Below are 18,566 nucleotides of genomic sequence, written 5' to 3'. Positions count from 1 at the left end.
GTCTGTATGCGTGTGTCAGTGTGTATGTGTCAGTGTGTGTCTGTGTGTGTGTTTCTGTATGCGTGTGTCAGTGTGTGTCTGTGTGTATGTGTCAGTGTGTGTGTGTCTGTGTGTGTGTGTCAGTGTGTGTGTCTGTGTGTATGTGTCAGTGTGTGTGTCTGTGTGTGTGTCTGTGTGTGTGTGTCAGTGTGTGTCTGTGTGTGTGTTTCTGTACGCGTGTGTCACTGTGTGCTCGCTAACAGCACTTGCCCCAACAGCCTGCCAGAGGCTACACGGGGGGATCTTTGTCATTGGCTGCACCACGCCGACCTTCACAGGTGCTCGCTCACAGCACTTGCCCCGGCAGCCCGACAGAGGCTACACGGGGGATCTTTGTCTGCTGTGCGCGCGCGCGCGAGAGAGAGGGAGGGAGGGACAGGCAGATTGATGTGCCCGCTGATTCCTGCGAGGATTTCCCTTGCAGGACATCGCGCGCCGAGACAGAGACATCGGGCAGGTGGTGGGCGGGGAGGGGTGGTGGTGACAACGGGAAGCCTGCCCAGCAGGGGCAGCAGGGGCAGCAGTAGCAGGGGCAGCAGTAGGAGGGGCAGGAGGGGCAGAGGCAGTAGTAGCAGTGGCAGCAGTAGGAGGGGCAACAGTAGCAGGGGCAGCAGTAGCAGGGGCAGCAGTAGCAGGGGCAGCAGTAGCAGGGGCAGCAGTAGCAGGGGCAGCAGTAGCAGAGACAGTAGTAGCAGTGGCAGCAGTAGGAGGGGCAGCAGTAGCAGGGGCAGCAGTAGCAGGGGCAGCAGTAGGAGGGGCAGCAGTAGCAGGGGCAGCAGTAGCAGGGGCAGCAGTAGCAGAGACAGTAGTAGCAGTGGCAGCAGTAGGAGGGGCAGCAGTAGCAGGGGCAGCAGTAGCAGGGGCAGTAGTAGGAGGGGCAGCAGTAGCAGGGGCAGTAGTAGGAGGGGCAGCAGTAGCAGGGGCAGTAGTAGCAGGGGCAGCAGTAGGAGGGGCAGCAGTAGCAGGGGCAGCAGTAGCAGGGGCAGTAGTAGCAGGGGCAGCAGTAGGAGGGGCAGCAGCAGTGGCAGGAGGGGCAGCAGTGGCAGGAGGGGCAGCAGGAGCTACAGTAGCAGGGGGCAGCAGTAGCAAGGCCATCAGTGGCAGCAGGGGCAGCTCAGAGGGCAGCCAGACAGTGAGTGAGTCAAACTGAGCTATAGACGACCTGAATTTGACCAGGCAAGAGTCGCAATGAGCCAGACAGATCTGTGTCTTTTTTTTTTCTGGCCGTGGCTCAACGGTAGCCGCTCAAGGACGGCACCGGACTGGATCGTCGTCGTTCGTCGCAATTCACAGCAGCAGCAGCAGCCAAAATGACTCCGTCGCGAACGCGTGGCGATGTTGATTCTGAGCGTGGAGGTTTGGCAGAAAGCCCTGGACAGGATCCGGAGACACGGGGAGAGATGAGAGAGATGAGAGAGAGATGAGAAACAGATGAGTGAGAGATGAGAGAGAGGTGAATGAGATATGAATGAGAGATGAGAGACAGATGAGAGAGAGATGAGTGAGAGATGAGAGAGATTAGAGAGAGATGACAGAGCTAGAGAGAGAGATGAGAGAGATGAGAGAGATGAGTGAGATGAGTGAGAGATGAGAGAGATGAGAGAGAGAGATGAGTGAGAGATGAGAGAGATGAGTGAGAGATGAGAGAGATGAGTGAGAGATGAGAGAGATGAGAGAGATGAGAGAGATGAGTGAGAGATGAGAGAGATGAGAGAGATGAGAGAGAGATGAGTGAGAGATGAGAGAGATGAGAGATAAATGAGAGAGATGCGTGAGAGATGAGAGAGATGAGAGAGATGAGTGAGAGATGAGAGAAGAGTGAGAGAGATGAGAGAGATGAGTGAGAGATGAGAGAGATGAGTGAGAGATGAGAGAGATGAGAGAGATGAGAGAGATGATAGAGATGAGTGAGAGATGAAAGAGATGAGATATGAATGAGAGAGATGCGTGAGAGAAGAGAGAGATGAGAGAGAGATGAGTGAGAGATGAGAGATGAGTGAGAGATGAGAGAGATGAGAGAGAGATGAGTGAGAGATGAGATAGATGAGTGAGAGATATTAGTGAGAGATGAGTGAGAGATGAGAGAGATGAGAGATAAATGAGAGAGATGAGAGAAGAGAGAGGGAGAGACACCGCAGACTCCACATATACAGGAGGCATTGTCTGTGTCGGGAAATATCACACTTCAATTGTAACGGAATTTCTGAGTTAATAACAGCAGGAGCAACACCATTCAACATCAATGCACAAGAGTAACTTCTCAAACGCTTTGCAATCAAATACCCCGGAACAAATCGTAACAATAGTGTTATCCATGTTATTATGCATTCTTCAGTTGTAATAATAACCCATATTCACCCCTTAGCAACCCAATGCATGATTGATATCGCCCTCGAATAAATAATGCATGTGGCAGAGAGAGAGAGGAGAGAGAAGGTGAGAAATAGACAGAGAGAGAGGAGAGAGGTGAGAGAGAGTAGAGGAGAGTGATATGGAAGACTTTTTGGACTTTTAAACAACTTTTACTGCCGCCAGCAGCAACAGCACTGGAGGCGATTCCGATACGAAACACACAAAGTCACCAGCAACACAAATGCACAAAGTCACCAGCAACACAAATATACAAAGTCACCAGCAACACAAATACACAAAGTCACCAGCAACACAAATAAAATAAACGATACAAATCCACGCGCTGTGGCGCTAAATGCACCGCGCACAACACGAAATAAAAGTCACGTGGTGGTGGTGGTCATCGCGCACGTCACGGTGACGAGCGAGCGCTACAGAAGGTGAACACGTGGGGGGTGACGTCCACGCTGGTACAGAGAGGGGCTTGTCCGGCTCACCAGCGTTAGAACAAGACGCGCTGCACATCACCGACACGTGGGTGTGTCACGTGGCGTGCTCCAGGCAGAGCCGCGCCTTGAGCAGGAACCTGAACACTGGAAGCAGCTCAGAGCAGCCGTCAGTGTCACCTTGCAGCATCTTCTTCCTCGTTCTGTACACCGCCAACTTCGCCTGAGCACAGGCGAAGTTGGCGAGGTCATGGCGCTTGTTAGCCAGGTAAGGCACCACCCATATACGAAGCTGCTGTTGTAGAAGGGCACCCACAGTTTACTGAAGATGTCCCCCAAGAGACGGAACATTGAGTTTGAGCCGCTGGCAGCGTGAGTACCGGTGGGGGCAGATCCTCCCTGGCACCGCAGGTGATGCACCAAGTCCGGTACCCCTGGCGAGATTCGGCTGAGCCACACGGCCGATGGCAACGTGCAGTGTGACAATCTTCACCGGAGGTCACTTCAGCGTTTGGCTACGGGAGACTTTGTACATTTGTTTACACTGGGGGGTCGGTCGCAATGAGGGGAGAGAAATGGTCTCTCTGTTTTGTGTCCGGTCGGTCGGCCAGGTCCCGGGAACGCAGCGCCTTGACACAGCCACGTGTGGAGCGCCTTGACACAGCCACGTGTGGAGCGCTGTGTTCGGGGCGCTCTTCAGGGGCAAGTTCCTGCGGCCTCGGAGCTTCAGTCGCTTGCCGGAGTCGCTGTGGCCAGGGGGCTGCGCGCAGGAGAAGCACAACTCCTGGAAGGAGGAGGAGGTGGGTAGAGGGCCGCCACCATCCCCCGGTGCCTCCAGCTTCAGGCGCAGCTCCTTCATGGCACGGAGCGACGTCCCGCAGCAGCTTCTCCCCAGCGAGCGTGGAGCGGAGGCCCCTAGCGGTGCTGGCGATCTCAGCTGCGGTCTTCCACTCGGGCTGGTGGTGGGCCTGCACGAGGTGGAAGACTGTCCGCAGCCCTGCCGATGTGAGGCGTTGAGCCAGGGTCCTCTCTCCTCTGATCCCCTGGAAGAGGCCGCTGCAGAACGAGGGACTCGTTCAGGAACCGCGCGAGGTCGTAGGACGTGAGCGTTCTGCTCCACTCGAAGTTCCGCCACGCGACCAAGAGGCTCCGGTGATAACCTGGCAGCCTCGTGTAGTCGACCAGGCTCAGGTCCGTCAGGAAGAGCTCCTGTCCGTACCCCAGGCACCCCCCTGCATTCATCAGCAGGGCGAGGGCCGGCGACTTCCAGGGTAGCTCCTCCCGCTCGTACAGCGGCCGCCTGGCGGCCACGAGCCTGAAACTCGTGACCCTGGCGGCGACGTCCACCAGAACCTGGCCACCCTCGCCCACCGGCAGGCAGAGAACGCCCGGCCTGAGCCGGGGCTTCCCGTGCCAGACGAAGTGCGCGAGTGAGCGGTTGACTCTGGCGAGAAGCCAAGCAGGAGGCTGGAGGGGCCTTGGTCTTGTGCCACAGCACGGATGCAGCCAGGGCGTTAGCGACGAGCACTCGGCCCCTGAATGACATCTGTGTAATTTTGTCTCGATTGTGTCGGCCAGCTCGGTCCAGTTGTTCAGAGCGACGTCACGTGGTTCCCACAGGTAGACCCCCAGGTACTTGACTCCGTCGGCTTGTCTAACTGACTCCTCTTGGGAGGGCCTCGCGACCCCAAACACTGAGAGGGGGCCTCGCACTTGGCCCAGTTGACCCTGGCGGAGGAGGCCCCCCTCTCGTGCACCACAACCGCCTGGCAGAGCGGGGAGACGTCAGGCGTGTCGTTGAGCACGACGCATCACGTGGTTGTGTAAGCCGAGAGCCTGACGACCGCGTTCTCAGGTCCTGGGACCTTGAGGCCAGACAGATTTCGTCTCAGGTGGCGTAGCAGTGGCTCAATGTACAGGGGGTAACAGCAGCCCCGAGAGGGGGCATCCCTGGTCTGACCCCCCTCGTCACAGGGAAAGGGGACGCCGAGCCGCTGGTTTATCTTCGTGAGGCTGGATGTGCCCCCCCGTGTACAGGAGCCTCACGTGCGAGATGAAGGCCGGGTCGAAGCCGAGCAACGTTAAGGAGTTTGTCCACGGTACTCGTGGCTCGCCCTGTCAAAGGGACTTCTCCTGATCCAAGAAGAGGAGGCCCAAGTCCACGTTGTGCGCGTCTGCAAGGGAGATCACGTCACTGACCGTACCGATGTTGGCGAATAAGAGAGAGCGAGAGAGGGAACGAAGCAGAGAGAGAGAGAGAGGGAGAGAGAGGGAGAGAGAGATCGAAGGAGAGAGAGAGCGAGAGAGAGGGGATGAAGGAGAGAGAGAGAGAGTGAGAGAGAGGGAGAGAGAGGGAGAGAGAAAGCGAAGGAGAGAGAGAGACCTGAGAGAGGGGATGAAGGAGAGAGAGAGAGTGAGAGAGAGGGAGAGAGAGGGAGAGAGAGGGAGAGAGATCGAAGGAGAGAGAGAGAGAGCGAGAGAGGGGATGAAGGAGAGAGAGAGAGTGAGAGAGAGGGAGAGAGAGGGAGAGACAGGGAGAGAGAAAGCGAAGGAGAGAGAGAGAGGGGATGAAGGAGAGAGAGAGAGATCGAAGGAGAGAGAGTGTTTGGTGGCAGATGACGGTAGAGAGCTCTGCATGCAGATCTTAGCTACCCGTCGGAGGCCGTTTTAATGTTGGGAAGGGTTGCGTGCAGTTGCAGCACTTGTCGTAGTTATAAAAAAAAGCGAGAGAGAGTGAGCGAGAGAGAGAGCGGGAGAGAGAGAGAGAGCGGGAGAGAGAGCGAGAGAGAGAGAGTGAGAGAGAGTGAGTGAGAGAGAGAGCGAGAGAAAGAGAGGGTAGAGAGACAGGGAAGGGGTAAGGAGAACAGAGCGAGAAATATTGTGTTAAATCTTTCATTTAAAGGGGGAGGAGGGGGGTTACATAAAGCAAGGCATTAAAAAAAAACGAAATGATGAACGAAGCAAAGTGCCGACTACACCGAGCATCTTCTCGTTTCCTCTCTGATCGTTAATAAAAGAGCATGAAGGAGAGAGGTAACGACGGAGAGAGAGAGCTCGAAGGAGACAGAGCGAGAGAGGGAAGGAAGGAAAGGGCGAGAGAGGGAATGACGGAGGGATAGAGCGAGAGATGAGCGAGACAGAGAATGAAGGAGATATTTTTTTTACTTTTCAACAACTTTTATGGCCGCCAGCATCAAAAGCAACTGGAGGCGATTTCGATATGAAACACACAAAGTCGCCAGCAACACAATATACACAAAGTCGCCAGCAACACAATTAACACAAAGTCACCAGCAACACAAATGAAAATAAACGCTGTCAATCCACGCGCTGTGGCGCTAAAAAGCACCACGCACAACACGAAATAATAGTCACGTGGTGGTGGTTGTGGTGGTGGTGGTTGTTGTGATGGTGGTGGTTGTGGTGGTGGTGGTTGTGGTGGTGGTGCTTGTTGTGATGGTGGTGGTTGTGATGGTGGTGGTTGTGGTGGTGGTGGTTGTTGTGATGGTGGTGGTTGTGGTGGTTGTGGTTGTTGTGATGGTGGTGGTTGTGATGGTGGTGGTTGTGGTGGTGGTGGTTGTGGTGGTGGTGGTTGTTGTGATGGTGGTGGTTGTGATGGTGGTGGTCATCGCGCACGCCACGTTGACGAGCGAGCGCTTCAGAAGGTGAACACGTGGGGTGCGAATGAAGGAGTGAGAGAGAACTAATGAGATAGATAACGAAGGAAAGATAGAGAGAGAGAGACAGGGAGAGAGATAGCGAAGGAGAGCGAGAGAGAGAGAGAGATATGAGCGAGACAGAGAATGAAGGAGAGCGAGAGAGAGATATGATGGTAGAGAGCTCTCTGCATGCAGATCTGAGCTACCCGTCGGAGGCCGTTTGACTGTGGGAAGGGCTGCGTGCAGATGCAGCACTTGTCGTAGTTATAAAGAAAAAAAGCGAGAGAGAGAGCGAGAGAGTGAGCGAGAGAGAGAGAGGGTGAGCGAGAGAGAGAGCGACATGGAGTAGGAAGAGAGGGGGTAGAGAGAGAGGGGGGGGGGGGGAGAAATATTTTGTTAAATCTTTCATTTAAAAGGGGAAGGGGGGGTTACATAAAGCAAAGCATTAAAACAAAAACGAAACGATGAACGAAGCAAAGTGCCGACTACACGGAGCATCTTCTTGTTTCCTCTCTGATCGTTAATATAAAAAAACAAACAGAGAGAGGGAGAACGAATGAGAGAGGGAGCGAGCGAGCGAGCGAGGGAGCGAGAGGAGGAGCGATGGAGAGTGACAGTGAGAGAGGTAACGAGAGAGAGAGAGCGAGAGAGAGAGAGCACAGCCTGTGATCGTGATTAGCCTGTACGCACACATTAAATATGAATGAATTCATCCGCGGTTCCTTTGATGCATCGTCTTTTTCCCTCGTATCGTCCCCTTCTCTTCTCTGCGGGCTTCTGTGGCAGGGTCGCGATTCACTGGCGACACCCGGTGGGAGCTGGGGGGTGGGGGCTGCTGGGGGGAGGGGCCGGGTGGGGGAGCGGTGGCACAGTGGTTAGCGCTATGGAGACGCTGGAGTTAAATGCCCCCCCCCCACCCACCCCCCCACCCCCCACGAATAAGGATGTGGGAGGATGATGGACTGGCTGGTGGGGGTGACAGCAACGGTGGTGAGATTTCAACTTCCACTCCTGGTATACAGGAGGTCGTGGGTTCGATCCCGACCCTGACGCCTGCTGCTGTATATTTGGAGTTTGCGTGTCTCTCTCTCTCTCATCATCATCATCACGGTGGCTAGGAGATGTTATCTACCTCGCCTGGTGTACAGGAGGTCGTGGGTTCGATCCCGACCCCGACGCCTGCTGCTGTATATTTGGAGTTTGCGTGTCTCTCTCTCTCTCATCATGATCATCATCATCATCATCATCACGGTGGCTAGGAGATGTTGACTACCTCGCCAGGTATACAGGAGGTCGTGGGTTCGATCCCGACCCTGTCGATGCCTGCTCTCTCTCCCCGTGGTCACGTACATTTTTCTCCGCGTCCTCTGGTTTTATTCCCGCTACGCATTTATATATATGTAAAAAAACCATCACCACGCATTGAGTGTTGTTTGGGATGATGATAACGATGGTAAGCTACTGGATTGAGCTGCTATAATTTGTGATAGTTTGAGGACGACCGCTTGTGTTGCGATCGAAACGTCGCGATTTATTTGAACGTCTACCCACTACGTGGTGACTTTACCGAAAGAACCTCAAGAGCGTGGATCCCTGCAGTCACGAAAGCTTCAAATCTGGGTAGCTACACCGGCTTTCCTGTATGATAGTTGAGTTGTTGCAGCCCCTTTGGCGTCCATGCACTAGGTGCCTCTGTGGATGTGTAGGCTTTGACTTTAACATAGCCATTTCTGTGACCAGTCACAAGCTAATCCCTCAGTTATTTCAATGCTAAATTCTCCTGTTTGATTTGTACTAGGTGCCTCTGTGGATGTGTAGGCTTTGACTTTAACATAGCTATTTATGTGACCAGTCACAAGCTAATCCCTCAGTTATTTCAATGTTAAATTATCCTGTTTGATTTGTACTAGGTGCCTCTGTGGATGTGTAGGCTTTGACTTTAACATAGCCATTTCTGTGACCAGTCACAAGCTAATCCCTCAACTGTATCAATGCTAAATTCTCCTGTTTGATTTGTACTAGGTGCCTCTGTGGATGTGTAGGCTTTGACTTTAACATAGCTATTTCTCTGACTAGTCACAAGCTAATCCCTCAGATATTTCAATGCTAAATTCTTCTGTTTGATTTGTACTAGGTGCCTCTGTGGATGTGTAGGCTTTGACTTTAACATAGCCATTTCTGTGACCAGTCACAAGCTAATCCCTCAGTTATTTCAATGCTAAATTCTCCTGTTTGATTTGTACTAGGTGCCTCTGTGGATGTGTAGGCTTTGACTTTAACATAGCTATTTATGTGACCAGTCACAAGCTAATCCCTCAGTTATTTCAATGTTAAATTATCCTGTTTGATTTGTACTAGGTGCCTCTGTGGATGTGTAGGCTTTGACTTTAACATAGCCATTTCTGTGACCAGTCACAAGCTAATCCCTCAACTGTATCAATGCTAAATTCTCCTGTTTGATTTGTACTAGGTGCCTCTGTGGATGTGTAGGCTTTGACTTTAACATAGCTATTTCTCTGACTAGTCACAAGCTAATCCCTCAGTTATTTCAATGCTAAATTCTCCTGTTTGATTTGTACTAGGTGCCTCTGTGGATGTGTAGGCTTTAACTTTAACATAGCTATTTCTGTGACCAGTCACAAGCTAATCCCTCAGTTATTTCAATGCTAAATTCTCCTGTTTGATTTGTACTAGGTGCCTCTGTGGATGTGTAGGCTTTGACTTTAACATAGCTATTTCTGTGACCAGTCACAAGCTAATCCCTCAGTTATTTCAATGCTAAATTCTCCTGTTTGATTTGTACTAGGTGCCTCTGTGGATGTGTAGGCTTTGACTTTAACATAGCTATTTCTGTGACCAGTCACAAGCTAATCTTTCAACTGTTTCAATGCGAAATTCTCCTGTTTGATATGTAAACCCCCTTTGTCAAGGTGCCTCACTTCTCTCAACCAGCTTAAAAGACGCCGCGAATCTTAGCAGCATTCACTGTAGCCCTGTCGTCCCGACAGGTTTGTTCCTTTCACCTGAAGAAGGCCGCTTGTGTTGTGGCCGAAACGTCGTGAGAATTTTATTGTTTTTTAATTATTTTATTCTCATTCTACGTGACTTTACGGAAAGAACCAAAGAAGACAGCTCAGTGCTGTTAGCGAGCAGCAGCACCTATGAAGGCCGGCACGGCACACGAGGGGGTGGGTGGCCAGCACCACGCCCGGCCGCCTTTGTCTCCCCAGTGGCGATGTTTACCACACGCCGCGCCGGGTTCTCATTTGAGGCTGAGTGGACCTAGGGGCGGCCCACGAGCGGTTCAGATAATCGTCACCGGTGGTGTTGGTGGCCGTGAGCGGGAGTCGAACTCTGGTGGCGTGTTGAAAGCGAGGTACGTAGCAGCTGAGTGGTTGCCTTACCTGATTAAAATACTAAAAAAAAATTAGTTTAGTTTTAGTGAACTCCTGGTCGTGTTGTGGGGAGAGGAGACTCGGCATTGTTTTTATTTCGGCGGCATAAATCCGAAGAGCTACGAAGCTCTTTCAGTTTGTCCTGAGGTTCAGTAAAGTTGGAGGTGGGCGGAGATGGCACGGGTTCGTCAGCTGGTGACAGCGATGACACAGCGGTGGGAGTGCAAGGTATGGGCATGCAAGGCGAGTCACTGGAAATAATAATATTGATAATAATTGCACGAGAATAAGTTCAATCAATTGCTGCGGATTGTTCAACAAATGCCATTTTGGGGCAAGGCAGCAAAAACAACAACAACAACAACAGTCCCAGACCACACCAAGACAACAACAACACTCCCAGACCACACAAAGACAACAACAACAGTCCCAGACCACACCAAGACAACAACAACAACAGTCCCAGACCACACCAAGACTACAACAACAGTCCCAGACCACACCAAGACAACAACAACACCAGTCCCAGACCACACCAAGACAACAACAACAACAGTCCCAGACCACACCAAGACAACAACAACAACAGTCCTAGACCACACCAAGACAACAACAACAGTCCCAGACCACACCAAGACAACAACAACAGTCCCAGACCACACCACAACAACAACAGTCCCAGACCACACCAAGACAACAACAACAGTCCCAGACCACACCACAACAACAACAGTCCCAGACCACACCAAGACAACAACAACAGTCCAGACCCCACCAAGACAACAACAACAACAGTCCCAGACCACACCAAGACAACAACAACAACAGTCCCAGACCACACCAAGACAACAACAACAACAGTCCTAGACCATACCAAGACAACAACAACAACAGTCCCAGACCACACCAAGACAACAACAACAACAACAGTCCCAGACCACACCAAGACAACAACAACAACAACAGTCCCAGACCACACCAAGACAACAACAACAGTCCAGACCACACCAAGACAACAACAACAACAGTCCCAGACCACACCAAGACAACAACAACAACAGTCCCAGACCACACCAAGACAACAACAACAACAACAGTCCTAGACCACACCAAGACAACAACAACAACAACAGTCCCAGACCACACCAAGACTACAACAACAGTCCCAGACCACACCAAGACAACAACAACACCAGTCCCAGACCACACCAAGACAACAACAACAACAGTCCCAGACCACACCAAGACAACAACAACAACAGTCCTAGACCACACCAAGACAACAACAACAGTCCCAGACCACACCAAGACAACAACAACAGTCCCAGACCACACCACAACAACAACAGTCCCAGACCACACCAAGACAACAACAACAGTCCCAGACCACACCACAACAACAACAGTCCCAGACCACACCAAGACAACAACAACAGTCCAGACCCCACCAAGACAACAACAACAACAGTCCCAGACCACACCAAGACAACAACAACAACAGTCCCAGACCACACCAAGACAACAACAACAACAGTCCTAGACCATACCAAGACAACAACAACAACAACAACAGTCCCAGACCACACCAAGACAACAACAACAACAGTCCCAGACCACACCAAGACAACAACAACAACAACAGTCCCAGACCACACCAAGACAACAACAACAGTCCAGACCACACCAAGACAACAACAACAACAGTCCCAGACCACACCAAGACAACAACAACAACAGTCCCAGACCACACCAAGACAACAACAACAACAGTCCTAGACCACACCAAGACAACAACAACAACAACAACAGTCCCAGACCACACCAAGACAACAACAACAACAGTCCTAGACCACACCAAGACAACAACAACAGTCCCAGACCACACCAAGACAACAACAACAGTCCCAGACCACACCACAACAACAACAACAGTCCCAGACCACACCAAGACAACAACAACAACAGTCCCAGACCACACCAAGACAACAACAACAGTCCCAGACCACACCAAGACAACAACAACAGTCCCAGACCACACCAAGACAACAACAACAGTCCCAGACCACACCAAGACAACAACAACAACAACAGTCCCAGACCACACCACAACAACAACTACAACAACAGTCCCAGACCACACGAAGACAACATCAACAACAGTCCCAGACCACACCAAGACAACAACAACAACAACAACATTAGCTCCTACGGGTCTTTGTGTGAGTCTACCGGTCTCTGTGTGAGTCTTCTCGTCTCTATGTGAGTATATGTGTTTTTGCGTGATTAATAGGGTCTCTGTGTGAGTATATGGGTCAATGTGTGAGTCTATGGGTCTCTCTGTGAGTCTATGGGTATCGGTGTAAGTCTCCAAGTCTCCGCGTGAGTCTATGGGTCTCAGTGTGAGTCTGGGTTTCCGTGTGAGTCTATGAGTCTCCGTGTGAGTCTATGACTCTTCCTGTAAGTCTATAGGTCTCTGTACAAGTCTATAGGTTTTCGTGTGAGTCTATGGGTCTCTGTGTGAGTCTATGGGTCTCCGTGTGAGTCTATGGGATTTCGTGTGAGTCTATAAGTCTGCGTGAGTTTATGGGTCTCCGTGTGAGTCTATATGTCTCCGTGTGAGTCTATGGGTTTCCGTGTGAGTCTATGAGTCTCCGTGTGAGTCTATGCCTCTTCCTGTGAGTCTATAGGTCTCTGTACAAGTCTATAGGTTTTCGTGTGAGTCTATGGGTCTCCGTGTGAGTCTATGGGTCTCCGTGTGAGTCTAGGGGTCCATGTGTGAGTCTATGTGTCTCCGTATGAATCTATAAATCTCTGAGTCTATGGTTCTTCCGTGAGTCTATAGGTCTCTGTACAAGTCTATAGGTATTCGTGTGAGTCTATGGGTCTCCGTGTGAGTCTATGGGATTTCGTGTGAGTCTATAAGTCTGTGTGAGTTTATGGTTCTCTGTGTGAGTCTATGGGTCTCCGTGTGAGTCTAGGGGTCCATGTGTGAGTCTATAGGTATCTGCGTGAGTCTGTGGCTCCTTCCATCCGACACACGCCATCACCGTCACAGCCACATACAAACCTCGCTTCGCCCGTACCAATCATAGCCAGAGGAGCGTCACATAGCACGCTCCGCCAGTAGGGAGCCATTCAATTTCAACCCGGAGATTCATCTTCAATGGTCAAGGATAATCGCTTCTCGAACACCGCAATCAGAGGGGATGTTAAACGGCGTAGTGAAGTGAGTCTAATAAGAACTCTTGACTCGTACACAGGGGGAACAAAGGCGCATTTACTCTCCCGCATTGGGAGGCCCCAACGTGCTGTCGGGCTGGGGGGGGTGGTGGGAGCGCTCTTCGCGAATTTAAGGTTGAGTCGATCTAGGGGAGGCCCAGGACCGGTTCTCTGAGTAATTATTCGCCGCGGGCAGGAATCGAACTCGGGAAATTGCGCCGGGTTCGCAGTGTAGTCGCGCTCATCGCACACACGCACACACTGACACAAATACAAAGATCCCCCATGTAGCCCTAACACACACTGTTGGGGCAAGTGCTGTTAGCGAGCACCTGTGAAGGCCGGGACGGCACACACACACACAGACAACCAACAACAAAGTGGCGGTGACGTCTCTCGTGCCAGGATAGGTGCACACACAAAGACAAAGATTCCCCGTGAAGCCTCAACGGGCTGTTGGGACAAGTGCTGTGAGCGACACGGGCCGTCTAGAGCCTGAACAAAACATTAAACAGAGTCCAGCAAACACCACAGTCTGAAACCTGAACAAATCATTAAACAGAGTCCACTAAACATCACAGTCTAGAGCCTGAACAAACCATTAAACATACCCCATCAAACACCACAGTCTAGAGCCTGAACAAAACATTAATCAGACACCAGCAAACACCACAGTCTAGAGCCTGAATAAAACATTAAACAGAGTCCAGCAACACCACAGTCTAGAACCTAAACAAAACATTAAACAGACTCCAGCAAACACCACAGTCTATAACCTGAACAAAACATTCAACAGACTCCAGCAAACACCACAGTCTACAGCCTGAACAAATCATTAAACAGACACCATCAAACACCACAGTCTAGAACTTGAACAAACATTAAACAGACTCCAGCAAACACCACAGTCTAGAACCTGAACAAATCATTAAACAGAGTCCAGCAAACACCACAGTCTAGAACCTGAACAAAACATTAAACAGACACCAGCAAACACCACAGTCTAGAACCTGAACAAATCATTAAACAGAGTCCAGCAAACACCACAGTCTAGAGCCTGAACAAATCATTAAACAGACACCAGCAAACACCACAGTCTATAGCCTGAACAAATCATTAAACAGAGTCCAGCAAACACGACAGTCTAGAACCTGAACAAATCACTAAACAGACACCAGCAAACACCACAGTCTACAGCCTGAACAAATCATTAAACACACTCCAGCAAACACCACAGTCTAGAACCTGAACAAATCATTAAACAGGGTCCATCAAACACCACAGTCCATAGCCTGAACAAAACATTAAACACACTCCAGCAAACACCACAGTCTAGAACCTGAACAAATCATTAAACAGGGTCCATCAAACACCACAGTCTAGAGCCTGAACAAAACATTAAACACATTCCAGCAACACCACAGTCTAGAACCTGAACAAATCATTAAACACACGCCAGCAAACACCACAGTCTAGAACCTGAACACATCATTAAACAGACTCCAGCAAACACCACAGTCTAGAAGCTGAACAAATTATTAAACAGACTCCAGCAAACACCACAGTCTAGGGCCTGAACAAATCATTAAACAGACACCAGCAAACACCACAGTCTCAAGCCTGAACAAATCATTAAACAGACACCAGCAAACACCACAGTCTATAGCCAGAACAAATCATTAAACAGTCTCCAGCAAACACCACAGTCTAGAACCTGAACAAATCATTAAACAGACTCCACCAAACACCACAGTCTAGAGCCTGAACAAATCATTAAACAGACTCCAGCAAACACCACAGTCTAGAGCCTGAATAAATCATTAAACAGACTCCAGCAAACACCACAGTCTAGAACCTGAACAAATCATTAAACAGACACCAGCAAACACCACAGTATATAGCCTGAACAAATCATTAAACAGACTCCAGCAAACACCACAGTCTAGAACCTGAACAAAACATTAAACAGACTCCACCAAACACCACAGTCTACAGCCTGAACAAATCATTAAACAGACTCCACCAAACACCACAGTCTAGAGCCAGAACAAATCATTAAACAGACTCCAGCAAACACTACAGTCTAGAACCTGAACAAATCATTAAACAGGCTCCACCAAACACCACAGTCTAGAGCCTGAACAAATCATTAAACAGACTCCAGCAAACACCACAGTCTAGAGCCTGAATAAATCATTAAACAGACTCCAGCAAACACCACAGTCTAGAACCTGAACAAATCATTAAACAGACACCAGCAAACACCACAGTATATAGCCTGAACAAATCATTAAACAGACTCCAGCAAACACCACAGTCTAGAACCTGAACAAAACATTAAACAGACTCCACCAAACACCACAGTCTAGAGCCTGAACAAATCATTAAACAGACACCAGCAAACACCACAGTCTATAGCCTGAACAAATCATTAAACAGAGTCCAGCAAACACGACAGTCTAGAACCTGAACAAATCACTAAACAGACACCAGCAAACACCACAGTCTACAGCCTGAACAAATCATTAAACACACTCCAGCAAACACCACAGTCTAGAACCTGAACAAATCATTAAACAGGGTCCATCAAACACCACAGTCCATAGCCTGAACAAAACATTAAACACACTCCAGCAAACACCACAGTCTAGAACCTGAACAAATCATTAAACAGGGTCCATCAAACACCACAGTCTAGAGCCTGAACAAAACATTAAACACATTCCAGCAACACCACAGTCTAGAACCTGAACAAATCATTAAACACACGCCAGCAAACACCACAGTCTAGAACCTGAACACATCATTAAACAGACTCCAGCAAACACCACAGTCTAGAAGCTGAACAAATTATTAAACAGACTCCAGCAAACACCACAGTCTAGGGCCTGAACAAATCATTAAACAGACACCAGCAAACACCACAGTCTCAAGCCTGAACAAATCATTAAACAGACACCAGCAAACACCACAGTCTATAGCCAGAACAAATCATTAAACAGTCTCCAGCAAACACCACAGTCTAGAACCTGAACAAATCATTAAACAGACTCCACCAAACACCACAGTCTAGAGCCTGAACAAATCATTAAACAGACTCCAGCAAACACCACAGTCTAGAGCCTGAATAAATCATTAAACAGACACCAGCAAACACCACAGTCTAGAACCTGAACAAATCATTAAACAGACACCAGTAAACACCACAGTATAAAGCCTGAACAAATCATTAAACAGACTCCAGCAAACACCGCAGTCTAGAACCTGAACAAAACATTAAACAGACTCCACCAAACACTACAGTCTAGAACCTGAACAAATCATTAAAAACAGGCTCCACCAAACACCACAGTCTAGAGCCTGAACAAATCATTAAACAGACTCCAGCAAACACCACAGTCTAGAGCCTGAATAAATCATTAAACAGACTCCAGCAAACACCACAGTCTAGAACCTGAACAAATCATTAAACAGACACCAGCAAACACCACAGTATATAGCCTGAACAAATCATTAAACAGACTCCAGCAAACACCACAGTCTAGAACCTGAACAAAACATTAACCAGACTCCACCAAACACCACAGTCTAGAACCTGAACAAAACATTAAACAGACTCCAGCAAACACCACAGTCTAGAGACTGAACAAATCATTAAACAGACTCCACCAAACACCACAGTCTAGAACCTGAACAAAACATTAAGCAGACTCCAGCTAACACCACAGTCTAGAACCTGAACAAATAATTAAACAGACTCCAGCAAACACCACAGTCTAGAACCTGAACAAAACATTAAACAGACTCCACCAAACACCACAGTCTATAGCCTGAACAAATCATTAAACAGACTCCAGCAAACACCACAGTCTAGAACCTGAACAAATCATTAAACAAACTCCAGCAAACACCACAGTCTAGAACCTGAACAAATCATTAAACAGACTCCACCAAACACCAAACTCTAGAGCCTGAACAAATCCTTAAACAGACTCCAGCAAACACCACAGTCTAGAACCTGAACAAATCAATAAACAGATTCCACCATACACCACAGTCTAGAGCCTGAACAAATCATTAAACAGACTCCACCAAACACCACAGTCTAGAACCTGAACAAATCATTAAACAGACACCAGCAAACACCACAGTCTAGAACCTGAACAATCATTAAACAGACTCCACCAAACACCACAGTCTAGAGCCTGAACAAATCATTAAACAGACACCAGCAAACACCACAGTCTATAGCTTGAACAAATCATTAAACAGAGTCCTACAAACACCACAGTCTATAACCTGAACAAAAATTAAACAGACTCCACCAAACACCATAGTCTAGAACTTGAACAAATCATTAAACAGACTCCAGCAAACACCACAGTCTAGAGCCTGAACAAATCATTAAACAGACTCCAGCAAACACCACAGTCTAGAGCCTGAATAAATCATTAAACAGACTCCAGCAAACACCACAGTCTAGAGCCTGAATAAATCATTAAACAGACACCAGCAAACACCACAGTCTAGAACCTGAACAAATCATTAAACAGACACCAGCAAACACCACAGTATAAAGCCTGAACAAATCATTAAACAGACTCCAGCAAACACCACAGTCTAGAACCTGAACAAAACATTAAACAGACTCCACCAAACATCACAGTCTACAGCCTGAACAAATCATTAAACAGACTCCACCAAACACCACAGTCTAGAGCCAGAACAAATCATTAAACAGACTCCAGCAAACACTACAGTCTAGAACCTGAACAAATCATTAAACAGGCTCCACCAAACACCACAGTCTAGAGCCTGAACAAATCATTAAACAGACTCCAGCAAACACCACAGTCTAGAGCCTGAATAAATCATTAAACAGACTCCAGCAAACACCACAGTCTAGAACCTGAACAAATCATTAAACAGACACCAGCAAACACCACAGTATATAGCCTGAACAAATCATTAAACAGACTCCAGCAAACACCACAGTCTAGAACCTGAACAAAACATTAAACAGACTCCACCAAACACCACAGTCTAGAGCCTGAACAAATCATTAACCAGACTCCACCAAACACCACAGTCTAGAACCTGAACAAAACATTAAACAGACTCCAGCAAACACCACAGTCTAGAGCCTGAACAAATCATTAAACAGACTCCACCAAACACCACAGTCTAGAACCTGAACAAAACATTAAGCAGACTCCAGCTAACACCACAGTCTAGAACCTGAACAAATCATTAAACAGACTCCAGCAAACACCACAGTCTAGAACCTGAACAAAACATTAAACAGACTCCACCAAACACCACAGTCTATAGCCTGAACAAATCATTAAACAGACTCCAGCAAACACCACAGTCTAGAACCTGAACAAATCATTAAACAAACTCCAGCAAACACCACAGTCTAGAACCTGAACAAATCATTAAACAGACTCCACCAA

The 18,566-nt window shown here is 48.8% G+C and overlaps 1 long non-coding RNA gene across 1 annotated transcript; it reads right to left on the bottom strand.

The window, feature by feature from the left end:
- Window positions 1–3,777: 3,777 nt before the first annotated feature.
- On the bottom strand, window positions 3,778–17,749 carry LOC142906462 (uncharacterized). The gene is made up of 3 exons (XR_012930303.1): window positions 12,975–17,749; window positions 7,187–7,328; window positions 3,778–5,011 (listed from the first exon to the last, which is right to left on the bottom strand). It is a non-coding gene; the product is annotated as an uncharacterized LOC142906462 (long non-coding RNA).
- Between the last annotated feature and the right edge of the window lie 817 nt (window positions 17,750–18,566).

The sequence above is a fragment of the Petromyzon marinus genome, chromosome 65 (genome assembly GCF_048934315.1).
Source record: "Petromyzon marinus isolate PM22_M1 ecotype Great Lakes invasive population chromosome 65, UKy_Petmar_22M1.pri1.0, whole genome shotgun sequence".
Taxonomy (NCBI): domain Eukaryota; kingdom Metazoa; phylum Chordata; class Hyperoartia; order Petromyzontiformes; family Petromyzontidae; genus Petromyzon; species Petromyzon marinus.
Note: the sequence above shows the minus strand (reverse complement) of the source record. Positions and strands in the feature narration are given on the sequence as shown.